The sequence below is a fragment of the Zonotrichia leucophrys genome, chromosome 6, assembly GCF_028769735.1.
Source record: "Zonotrichia leucophrys gambelii isolate GWCS_2022_RI chromosome 6, RI_Zleu_2.0, whole genome shotgun sequence".
Lineage (NCBI taxonomy): Eukaryota > Metazoa > Chordata > Aves > Passeriformes > Passerellidae > Zonotrichia > Zonotrichia leucophrys.
In genome coordinates this window covers 9,267,143-9,279,283 of record NC_088176.1, presented here as the reverse complement: position 1 = coordinate 9,279,283, position 12,141 = coordinate 9,267,143, and positions in this window count along the sequence as shown.

Below are 12,141 nucleotides of genomic sequence, written 5' to 3'. Positions count from 1 at the left end.
TGAGCTGCTGCTTGCACAGAAGAGGAAAAGAATGGAGGGACAGCTCAGTGGCCCAGGAGAGTCCTGTGGCTCTGTCTGGGCTGTACAGGAGCCCAGCAGCCTCCTGAGAGCAGCCTGGGTGAACAAGAGGAGCAAAACAAGGGAGCAGATGGAGCCCTTGGAAGCTGGAAAACAAGCACACAAACATGCAAAGTAGAAACCACTGGGCTGCAGGACACAGGAACAAGAATGGTGCAACAGCAGAGCCAAATGCAGGTCCCTCAATGTGCTGAGAGAGCAATGCCATCCATCACAGCAACAGGCACATGCTAAGGAGCAAGATTCAGATGTCTGCAGGGGTGTTCTGGCACTGCACAGCACTGCCTTGACACCAGAACTTTGTGTCAGCTCACACAGCAAGATTGACTTCTTGTTCTTATTTTAAGAGACTCTGCTGTACCAGACCCAACTCAATTTTTCCCCAGACAGCTTCTTTACCTTCAAAACTGACATGTCTTAATCAGAAAACACCTCGCATTGCTATCACTTTTGGTTTTTCCAGTACTCTCTGTGCAAACATATGTCAGTCCCTGTGTCTCCTGCCTGGGGAAGGGGGATGTGCTCTCCCAGACCTGGCCACAACCTTCCTATCTGTCTGTCCAGTTCAATAGGAGTTTTATGCCAGGAAGATGGAAAGAACCTGGGAAGACACTCAGCCTCTATGACCTCTGCTCTACAGACTCCCAGAATATTCCATGATGAAAAGAATACTCTTCTACCATGGTTTTACTCAATAGCAGGTTACCTTTGCAGAAATAGTGGCCTCAGGACTTGAATGATCTGTTTATCTTCCAACTCTGTAGTTTTTGTTGCAACAGGATAAGGATTTAAAAAAATTGTATTTAATAAAGAAATTAATTTGACCTAACAAGCTAAGAGCTGTTCAGGTTTAGGGTGCAAGACATTCCTTCTCAGGAAAAGTATGCTAAAGTTACCAAGTGTCTCTAGAAATTATGTCAAGAGGATTTTACTGATTAATATAGAAAGAAATCATTCCCAGCTCTGGAAAGTCTCTGGGTTGAGAGACAGAGGAGAGGGGGACACTCAAGGCAATTCATTCCCCTTCCCTAAGCATTCACTCAGCCCTTTGTCAGAGTCAGGATGCAGTGCTAGAGGGACCCTTAAAATGCCATTATTGATCAGGGCCTGGCATGACAGATCCAATGCAGCTCAGATAAATTAACATTAGTTTTTCCACTTGAAAAGTCCTGTAACATGGACAAAAATAAATGCCACCTTAGAAGCTGACATTAGAGATGAGCTTCCAGAAAGAAGACTTCTTTCCCATGAAAAGCTAAGGGGCCTCATGTTCAGGGGATTTCAGCGAAGCCAAAAAAGCCACTGTCCTTTCTCTCCACTGGTCACTGCAGAGCCCTACTGCTCAGACAGCTCAAAGTGAGGGATCTCCATGGAGTGGAATTTTAATGCAGACACCACCAGTCCTACCCTCTCTTCCATACAGCAACCCCTTTGGATCCAAGGCTGCCAGGCTATAAAATTACAGCCTGGCTGGGATCAGAAGCAGCCTGGTAACATCAGGGAGAGCCAGAGCACACCAAGAAGCCCAAAGTTTTTCTCCAGACAAAGGAATCTCAGCAGCCCAGTGCTCCCATTAGAAACCCACAAGGATGAGCCAAGCAACTGTCCCCAGGAATTCCTGCAAACTGAAGGGAGCTCTTGCCTCAGGAAGGGTAGGGGACTCCAGAGAGCATCTTGGGGTTGTAAAAAACTTGCTATGGAGCATTCAGGTGTGAATGACTCCAAAGTCTACCCAGAGGGAAGAGGATACAAGCAACTGAGCTATGAAAAGCTTTAGGAGGGAAATTCCTGTCTTATTAGATATCAGAGAGCCATAGAAAAGAACCCCAGGCTGCTCTGGGATCAGCAGAGCTTGCCTTAGGCTCTACCAGTAGGAAAATTCTAGCAGAAAAATAGAGTCTGAAATTTTGCCTGGAAAGTAGTCAAATTAGAGAGAGCAAATAAAAGCATCAAGTGCCACAGCCTGACCTAAAACACTGAGGGCATGAAAATATTTGTTTTGTAGAATAACTACTGTACACTTTAGTCAAGGTTTTCAGAGTTATTTACCCCAAATCCCTTCTTTACATGTACTCAATAACTAAATCTCAGTACTCTGGGGAAAAATGCAGATGCCTTACAATTCCATGTGCGCATTATTACAATTATTTCTAGACCAAAATGGCAGCTGTGAATATGAATGCAATGTTTCAGCATTAAGTTTAATATCAGCAGGCAGGAGAGTAATTAGTTAATGGGCATGCAGTGTTTTGCTAAAAGGATGAAAGCATTAATTATTATTTCTTATATTTTAAATTACTTTAATAGGCAGAGTCCTCCCAGAGTACATCTAAAGATTTATTTCTATTCAGGTATTGTTTTATACACTGAAATCCAGGCTTGAAATTAGATGTTGCCCAGGGAATTGGTAATTACTATTATTCCTATTTTTTCCTTGAGAAGTAAATCCCGTACCCTAAAGAAGTAACTCACAAAAGGCATTAATGATTCTGCACTACAGTTGTCAGCAAATGCACAAATTTGCCTAATTCAGCAGTGATCCAAAGTAAGTTTTTATTAAAATGTCCCTGACCACCACATAAGTATAAACATTGTGCTTATTGCAAACAACAGGCATTTTCTTTTGGTGCCAGCAATTTACAGGGCTCACAAAATTCAGAGGAAGGTTACGCCAAAACTTAGTTTCATGCAGGGACAGAGCACAGAGATTGGGAGCACAGTTTCAGAGTGACAACAAGGGAGTTGTATGCTTTTCAATGTCAGAAGTCATTTTCTGTTTGGGAAGCTTTCATCAACACCACACAGGGAGCAGAAATTAAATAGTGACAATCCAAGGCCAGCAGGAAATGGTTTTTCCCCCAGAAACAAAGCAGGAAACTCTCCCATGAGGCTTGATGGCTTCACATCACTTCAGATGAAAGCAGAGCTGCTGGTGTTCAGGTTTTGGGGTTATTCCAAATGTCATCATGTAAGGATGGGTCAATACACTGAGCCCCAGGGGCATTTGTCAGGAGCAGGGCTGTCCTTCTCATCCAACATCACCTTGCAGCTCCCAGCAGAGCTCACCCAAGCTCTGGAGCGTCCAGGCTGAGCCCAGCACCCCACAGGGGGTCTGCTGCTGACACAGCAAGGGCTGGCGCCCAGAAGGAGCTGGAGCCAAAGGCAAAGCTCTGCCCTCACCAGAGCCTCTGCTCCCACACTGCATTCCCAGAGCGGAGCCCGAGATGCGCCACCCCTGCCAAGCACAGAGATTTTCTGGGAACAGCCCAGGTGACCCTGCCAGGAAATTCAATCTCCCCCTCCGGCCCCAGGTGACCTTCTACCAGAAAACAATGCTGATCTCCAGAACCATCGCTGCATTTGGAGAACAAACTGTTTTCCATGGATAGCTGCAGCATCCAAAGGGGGAAGGCACAGCAGTTATGCTCATTATCCAGCTGCCAGAAAGAAGCATTCCCACCAGCAGAGCAAGAAAGGAGTTGTTCAAGACAAGGTACTACATCCATTATTTACACTTTGCATCACCACCAGGTTTATTAGTACACATATACAAACTGAAGGGCTTTTTTATCCTCTTTCAGAGGTTATTAAATATTCCCTACGCTATTTCCCATGTGATCCTAGTAAGGTATATAAACAGATACCGATTCATTCTTGATGAAGACTTCACCATTGTTACCTAATTTTTGTTTGTACTAATTAAAATACTGAATGCAGATAATGTCAACTCTAAATGACAGCAGATTGAAAGCATCTAAGCAATTCATCATGTCACTAAAATATGCAGGCATGTTTCTCAGCACTAGAACATCTCTTTTCTAATTTAGAGGTGAATTAGGCACTGCTGCAAGTTTGTGACTCAAAGATAATTGCAAGACACTTTTCCTGGCTTCTTGTGTTTTCAATTTGTGATTACTGCAAGAAGTTTAATAAGAGCTGTAATTCTCTGTGCCGCCCCAGAAGTCCCCAGGGGGCAGGCCACAATGCCAGTTTCTCAGAAGTAACCCATTACACTTGCTTGCTAAAGATCAGAATGTAAAATAAATTTGAAATAGAATGTAATTAAGAACTCCTTTGCCAAGAACCATTTCCCTTCAGGACATTATTCAGAAAGTCTGAGTGTTTTGATGAAAATAAGTAAAGACCAATCCCCTGGCCAAGCAGCAAGGGCTACCTCTCATGACAATTGCTTTCTTAAAAATTAAGAAGCCCCATCAGTTTTCTACTCACTGTAGGCTAGGCTGAAACACAATGTTTTCTAAGTTGCTTAATGTTGAGTCACATTGCTTAGCTCACAAGAGACAAGTACCTAAATTCCTCATGAGGCAGGTTAAAATAAGGAAAGACAAATAGGCTTTTCAGAACATAGTCCATTGGTCAATTTCTCATGCTGAAGTGTAGAAAAAAAAAAATGAAACAGTTTGCTTTTTTTTCCCTAAGTTCTACCTGTAGTGGTAAATAGACCTGAGCAGATGTTTCCAGTCACTTCAGGAGGCAAAAGGGAAAAAAAAAGTCCTCTATTCAGTGATAGGATTGAGACCAATTAGAGAACAGCAGAAACAAGACTGCAACCAAGATACTGGGGCTGTGTTGTTGAACATCTGTAACAAACCCATACAATCAGGGTCAAAGCACAGCTGACATCACTTCATCCCACTGCAATTAAAGCCAACAAGCAATTTCATCAAAGCCAAGGCAGTCAGTGTGGGAAAATCCTACCAGAACTCCCTCAGCCCAGGCTCAGAAGTTCCTTTTGCAACCTTGCACTGAACACCCAGACCATGAGTCTTAATGCCAATTAAATGTGGGGAGCCCACCCACACAACCTCTGAATATGCCCCACACTGAATCCCTTCAGCTTTTTAGCAAGCCAACACAAAAGTGCTGGAAGCACCTGGGAAGGGATCTGTCCCCCCTGCCTGCACACCCTACTGAGACAAGTTGGGCAGGACCCAGGGCTGACCCAGACACATCCAGACTGTTCCAGAGGTGATCACCTCTCCTCAGACACAGAGCTGCATTGTCAGGAGTAGTCAAAGCTCTTTAAACATCATCCCTGACCTTCACAGCAAAATCCCATGCGCTCAATGCTGCCAGGTATTAGGACAGAATTCCTGATCACCTTCCAAAAAGCACTTCAGTGACCCTTCATCTTACTCCTTCCCACAGAGGCACCACACCAGCCTGAAGTTCTTTAATTTCTTTAAAGTCCATCACTCCCCTAAACACACAGCAAGGTTTTGTCATACATTAAAAACCACACGCCCCAGGGCCCTGCCTTCAGAGTATCTCAATAACAGAGGATCACTCGTGAATCAGATGAAAGAGACTAAAAAATGAACAAGCAAAAGCTGCTCTCAAAGTCAAGGCAAACACATTTTTAGGGCATGAAAACAACAAAAGGGAGGATAGAGTTTCCAGCAGAGGGCTACAACAGAATCTGTATCAAACACCCCATCAGAGCAGGCAGATCACGAACGTCACTGCCAGCACCACACTCTGCCTCAGCTGCAATCAAAGCCCCTGAAGCACACTTGTATTCAAGCAGATTTTGCATCTCTTCAAAACACAGTCAACTGCAAGAAATCTTAAGGGTCCCAAAGACACACAAATCTGAACTGTAAATCTGAAGCTTGATGTTGCATAAGAGTAATTCCAGATGAGAAACAGAATAGCACAGACTCAAAAAACAAGGAAAAAATATTAATAGGGCAGGCTGATTTGAAATAAAATAAAAAACATCACAGAGCACAATGATTTATTTTCACATTTCTTCAGCCCAGCAGGTCAGAGCAGAGCTCTCATGAGTCACTTCATGGGCTTTGTGTGACAGGGTACATGATGCATCCTTAACACAGCACCTTTTACAAAGGGAAAGAAATCCATAATAGTTCTCTTGCAAAGGCTCCAACAGCTTGCAGGCAACTGTCACATCTGCTTTCAGTATGGGCATCTCCCACAATGAAAATGACTGTTCAAGATAAAAATAATCCTATAGAGCAATTCTGCACTTTGGATTTCACAAAGAACAGAGAGAACACAAATTTCTTAGCACCAAAGCCATAAAGCCAATGTGGGTGTCTGTATTTTCCCAGTCAGACTTTCAAGACTTCATTTGTCTTTAGAATGGCCTGAATGCCTACAGGAATACATAGTACCCTAAGGAGATTCTTTTGTGAGCACTGAGGACATTTTTGAAACACTGGAGTTTAACAATGGATATCTGGACACATCTGAGCAGAATTTGTGCCCAGAATTCCACAACTACTTTGGGGGCACTCATTTCAGCCTGGCAGTCTCAAGAAGCACATGCAGGGTGGATACCAGTAAGTCACCATTGTGTTGAGGCTTGAGCTGTCTAAACGCATAGGAACAGAGACTCACACTTCAACCAAGAGCCAACACCACATTTGGAGATACTTTTACAGATTGTGTCTTCTCCTGTTCAGCCAGGCTTTGTGGGTCACCACCAGTAAGTTTTTCATATGCCAGTTGGTGCCTTACACTCCTTAGAAAAGGATCATTAAAATATTTCAAAATGCTTTAACCTATATTTTAAGAGTAAAATATGGAGTAATCCACTGGAAAGGGAAAAAAACTCTTCCATTCCTCCCTCTTCATGAAAGAGCATGAAGATGATCAGATGGAAGCAGCTAATAGATGCCATGTAGAGAAACCAGAACAGGTACGGACCCACAGTGTGGGATGTTGTCAACTTATTTCAAAAGTGCCATACCTTCTCAGTGATTTCTCATGTGCAGCTCCTCACAGCACTGACTCCACCATCTTCACAGCACAGCCAACAAACTCCAACTCCCTTCACAGCACAGCCAACCCACTCTTTTGTAGCACTCATCCTTATTGGACATAGCTGTGGCCCTTTAAGGGCAGGCCTGTTCCTAATCTGTGGTGATTGGCGCAGCTGCAACTCCTCAGGTGTGAGACTACATTCTGCACTATTTTCTTACATTCTATCCCCCCACAGTGGGCAGGACTGTGGGGGGATAGAATCTAAGAAAACAAAGATAGTGCAGAAGTTGCAGTGAGAGCCTTTACAGAGATCTGGGAGGAAATGTCCCCCAGCAGCTCTGCAAGCCCCCTCTATTCACATGTGAATATCTGCCAAGCTTCCTGTTCAGGTCCAACAGCCACACCCACCCACATTCCCTTCTCCCTGCAGCACACTTGTTTATAGGCATTGCTGAGAATTTACCTGTTTGCTCAGCTTCTCAAAGCTGAGTTGCTGAATAAGGTCTTCATCCAGTGAAAGACCATTATTCACACAGCAGTGTTTGTTAGAAACCAAAACAATATATTACTCATACAGTTATTCCATTCAGTCAACCTCACCCTTCCAACACCTCATTTTTCCTACTTAGTCTAGCACAGCATTTTCCTGGAATTGGGCATAAGGCTGAGATTTTTGATTTATTTTTTGAGGCCATTTGCTGTGTACTAGACTAAAAGCAGCCTTACCACATACACACACTAAAAAGACCTTATTTCCCTCCACACTCACTGCATCATCCTTCAACTCTTTGAGGAAGACCCACTCCCTGCTGAGTAATACACTCCATTTATCACCACCTGCAGAGAACACTGCATCAGGACTTGGCTCTGTGTTGCAGTAACCCACTGCCTGCTCTGAAGGTTACAGAGGAGTGAAAATGCATGTGTTGTACCCACTATTTAATATATTACCTTTCATCTGTAAATTGTCTGAAAATTCAAATTGCACTGATATGAAAGATGCCTATTACAGTTCCCTAAACTGAAACTTGGGTACAAGTCTTGGTTCCTCGTACTTCAGTTAAACAAAAACCTCTGGCTGCTACTATAACCAGCATGCCAGTAAAACAGATGGTTAAGTTGGTTATGAATTCTTGATTCAGAAACACCTTGACAAGAAAGCAAAGTGTCATTTAACATACAAGAGAGAAACACAATTAACAGCACAAAATACAAAATCTGTACCTCTATTCTACTACAGACTTTCTATCACTGAGTAGCCATCACTTATTAAGCAGTCTTCACTAAATGAATTCTACCTTCTTGAAAAGAAGTCTGATACATTCTTTGCTCGTCATGTCCTATAAAGCTTAACTTGGTTTGTTTTACAGCCCTTACTCTGAAACCAGAATCAGTTTCAGCCTGCCAGGTTCAAGGGATAGCATATGACACAAGGAACTGTGTTAATCTCCAGGTCAGAATTCACCCTACATCTTCCAGCATCTTTTGTCTTCCAAGCAAAGGTTTCAATCCCAACTGAAGTACAAATCCAGCAGTTGCACCAAGGTATAGTGAAAGTAAGGCTTACACCTCTGGATAGAATTTCTGCAGCTCCTATCACAAACCCAGGCACAGAGAAGAAAAGGATGAGGGAGAGCAGAAGTTTCTATGATATTCTTGCCATGTCCTTTGCAGGTAAACAATTTTACTCATTACTTTTATTAAAAATCCAACATTTCTTTCCAGAAGCACCAATGCACCCTCCTAAAAGGAGGATTCAAAACATCTAATCTTGGATGACAGCCTGCACAGCTTTGAGTAAAGCACATGATCTCCTCCACAATTTCACTTTACTAAAAGACTCAGAACTACTTCAGAGAATCTTAGTATAAACATTCTTACTAGAATTAGTTGGGTTTTTTCCCAGAGAAAAGCCTTGAGTCACTGCAGGTTTTAATCATTATTTGGAACAGTGCAGGGAGGCAGGCAGTAATGTAACAAGAAAATGCTTGCATTAAATAGACCATGAAGAGCACCTGGAGACAAATAGATTTTAGTTACAGAATCTCTTCCACATTAAGAAACAAACAAAAAGCAATGCTCCAAGTCTCTGCCACATTTGCCTAGAGCCCTGTTACAGGCATCAACATCTCCTGCAAGAGGATTAGCTTCCACTAAATGTGATCTAAAGCAATACCACACCTTCTGCAGAAGTTACTGTTTTAAGGAAAGAAGTGAATAGATCTCCTCTATTCAGCAGGGTAGGAAGCCTACACCCTTATCTGGAGTTCTGCTGATTACTGTTTTGACACAGAATAAAGAGCTCCCAAACCAGCCCTTTAAAGGGATCCCATAGCAAAATCTTATATCTAATTTTCCTCAGGACTAATGATGAATTACCTGTAGCTCACCACTATCAACTAACCAAGGCACACTACTTTTATATATATACACATAGATGCCATTCAACCACACAGCTTTAACATTTTCAGAAAGCAGCAGATGCTAAGAGTGGTCTGACACTTACATACCTGATCTTCAGACACATGACAACTTCAGCCAACTTCGGATTTCTCATCTCTTACCTCAGCAGTCTCCTGAAAATACCTTTAACAACCTTATCAAAAGGATACCTTCTTCCCAAAGAGAGACCACAACCACTCTCAACTTAGCCTCTTCTGTCAGGTTTTATCTTCTTCAGGGAACTGGCTAATTCAGCCAGCCACTCAGCTTCACCTGGAGCAAATGGAGAAGGTCTCATAGTGCAGGTGTGAGCAATGAACCACACAAATCATGTAACATTGGTAAAACAGAACTGAGGGAAAAAATGCATTGGAAGGTGATCTTAGTAGAAAAGGACTGGGTCAGCCATTGTTAATATCTGCAGCACATCAGGTGTGCCCTTCCTAAGAGGTGTTGGATTAACTGAATTTTACTAAAGGGAAAGAAATTCCCAGAGCAGCTGATCACTCAAAAACTGGCACAAGAAATCTTTATATGTTTTTTCTCTGCAGGAAAGATGTTCTTTTGATGAAGTTAGCAGCTAAATCAGAGCAATGTGACAAAACTGGCTGATCAGATGGAATTTACAAGCTCAATAAGAAGAGCTGGATGACAGAGCTCAGGTTAGGCGGTCTGATGACATTTTTGACATTAAGGCCCAGGCATAAAAGTCAGGAGACAAGCAGTGGGTAGGCTGTGATTCACTCCTGTAAATCATTATTCTCCAGGTTTACTTCCAACAGCTGGCTATTCACAGTTAATTGCATGCTTTGTTTTTATGTGCCATGGACAGGTTTTGTAAGAAGAAATATTTTGGGTGTCCTTCTGAAAGAGAAAACACAAGCATTTTCACAGACTTTCCTGGACCTTAGTCCAGAATAAACCAGGAGGATTTTTGAGCTCTCTTTAACTCTCCTTGAAACCTTTTGATATCCAAGTATTAAGCACAGAAGATCTCACCATAGCAATAGAATCTTAAAGTCCCCACTCCCCACAAACTATAGTTACCAATTTTGCTCCTCTAGACTCAGCCCACACACTTCTCTTTTTCAGCTAACTTCCAGTTTAAATTTGTGCTTCCCCCTATTTCTTTCTCTCAGCTTCATGTGCCTTTTGGTTGAGGTTATCTAATGGGGTAGTTAAATGTTTCATCTTTGTTCCTTAGCCAGAATTACCTCTGTTCCAACCAGAGCCTTTTCTTTGGTTAATTAAAAGGCAGGAGGAAGCTATACAGTAATTTTATTGCTGTTTTCAACTGAAGAGTAGTCTGTGTTCTGGATATTATCTGACAAATGAGCAGAACCATGAAACAGAATTGGTAGTAAATACAAATTTTTTAGTGTTGTAGCAATACTAACACCAGTGTTATCAGTTAGGAAAGTCATGACACACAATGCATCACCCAAGGAATTTGGCTTTTATTTTTATTTTGTTGTAACTGCTGTTGAATTAAAACAGGGTGCAATGTTTTGACCACATAACAGAAATACATCATGCACATGTTCCCCTAAGTATCATGGACAAACCTTCAGTCACAATTCCTGTCCACACTATTTTCTAATGCAACTAAAACAATTGCTTCTTTATTTTTCCAGTAAAGTGCAAAATTGTTTTCAAAACTAATTAGCACATTGTGCAACATGTAAGAATTAGTTCAGCAATTGTCATCACAAAACCCCTACAAGTCCACAAGAGAATGGATTTTGAAACAAATCACCAAAATCTTCATAAGGTCTTGAGTCCAAATAGGCAGAGAAAATTACCACAGAGATTTAGTGTGAACTCCCATTAAGAATTGTGGGAATATACTGTAATTAAATAAAAAGTAAACAGTATCTTTCTTTGCTTTGCAATGATAATAAATAGCCTGTGGTCACAAAGCTGCAGAGTCTAAATCTCCTGCACCTGTAGTTTTCTCCTTAGAAAATAAGAGGAAGCTCAGAGATGTTTCCAACAGCTGCAGGCAAACAAAAAAATATTTTATTTCTCCACTCTGCCAATACAGATGTTATCGTTTGGGATTGGACCAAAGTGAAGCTCTCCAACTTCCCAGGAAATCCATGGAAGCAACTGGGCAAGGAGATGCATTGTTAGACACGCTTGGGCATTAAATCTGCCATAGAGGAAAAAGCTGTATTTTTGATATGCAATCTTTCACTAAAATTTAAATTGAGTTTTAGTGTGAAAAACAAGCAAATAAACAAAAATCCCAAATATATTTCCCTTCCTCTGGCATATGCCTGACTTTCCAGTCACTGTAATTGAAAAGTTCTCCACTGGCCCAAATCAGCTCCCCAGAGCCCAGCTGGAAATTCAGACGCTGCCAAACATTTGGTAAGATCCCATCCAGAAGTGGCTTCATCAAAGCACCCACATTTCACCCCACAGGAGAACACAAATTACTTGGTCAGGGCAGTTCCCTGCTGTGGGGTGTCAGGATTTCCCCTGAGGGGTGCAGGATGTGGCCAGGTGGGTTCTTCTTTGGCTAAGAATGTTCAGCAACTGATTTATTTCCCCAGAGTTTGTAAACCTTGAGAATATCTTTTTCTTTAATCCTGATTCCCAGCTGATTCACTGTTTCCCATTCCATAACAAACCAGCAGGTTTGTGGTCTGAGTGTTGGTGGCTGCCTTTCCTTGCACAGAACTCAGGAGCATTTGCTTCTCAGCATTTTAGCCCAAAAAGCGAAGAATGGGCAGAAGCAGTCAACCATCCAAGAAAATTCTGGAGAAACTGTTTAGTGGGTGACTTCTACATCTGGGATATGGCAGCAAAGGGCATTTCCGAGACTGGACTGGAGATAAAGCTATGAGATGTGTCCAAGGGATTAAC